Here is a 1,001-nt window from a genome sequence, read left to right as displayed (position 1 = left end):
GTAAATCTATAAATGTAATTCATCACATAAACAAATTAAAAAACAAAGACCATATGATTCTTTCAATTAATGCAGAAAAAGCATTTGATAATATCCATCATCCCTTCATGATCAGAACACTTAAGAAAATTGGTATAGAAGGGACACTTCTTAAACGATACAGACCATCTACAGCAAACTCACAGCCAATGTTATATTGAATGGAGTTAAGTTGAAATCATTTCCACTCAGATCAGGAACCAGGCAAGGTTGCCCATTGTCTCCATTGCTCTTTAACATTGTAGTGGAAGTTTTAGCCATTGCAATCGGGGAAGAAAAAGCAATCAAAGATATCCATATAGGGTCAGAAGAGATTAAACTTTCACTCTTTGCAGATGATATGATTAAAAATCTAGAAGATACCAGGGATTCTACTACTAAACTCTTAGAAGTAATCAAGGAATACAGAAGCGTCTCAGGTTACTAAATCAACACTCATAAATCAGTCGCCTTCATATACACCAACAGCAGCCAAGCTGAAAAAAGTCAAGGACTCTATCCCATTCACAGTAGTGCCAAAGAGAGTGAAATATTTAGGAGTTTACCTAACAAAGGACACGAAAGATCTCTATAAAGAGAACTATGAAACACTAAGAAAAGAAATAGCTGACAATGTTAACAAATGGAAAAACATACCATGCTCAAGACTGGGAACAATCAACACTGTTAAAATGTCAATACTACCCAAAGCAATATATAATTCTAATGCAAACCCCATTAAATCTCCACTGTCATACTTTAAAGATCTAGAAAAAATAATACTTCATTTTATATGGAATCAGAAAAAACCTCGAATGGCAAAGACATTACTCAGGAACAAAAACAAAGTAGGAGGAATTACGTTACCAGACCTCAGACTATACTATAAATTGATAGTAATCCAAACAGCATGGTACTGGCACAAAAACAGAGAGGTAGATGTATGGAACCGAATAGAGAGCCAAGAGATGAATCCAGTTACC

The sequence above is a fragment of the Otolemur garnettii genome, unplaced genomic scaffold, assembly GCF_000181295.1.
Source record: "Otolemur garnettii isolate 467f Iridium unplaced genomic scaffold, OtoGar3 scaffold00248, whole genome shotgun sequence".
In the NCBI taxonomy this organism is placed as follows: Eukaryota; Metazoa; Chordata; class Mammalia; order Primates; family Galagidae; genus Otolemur; species Otolemur garnettii.
Note: the sequence above shows the minus strand (reverse complement) of the source record.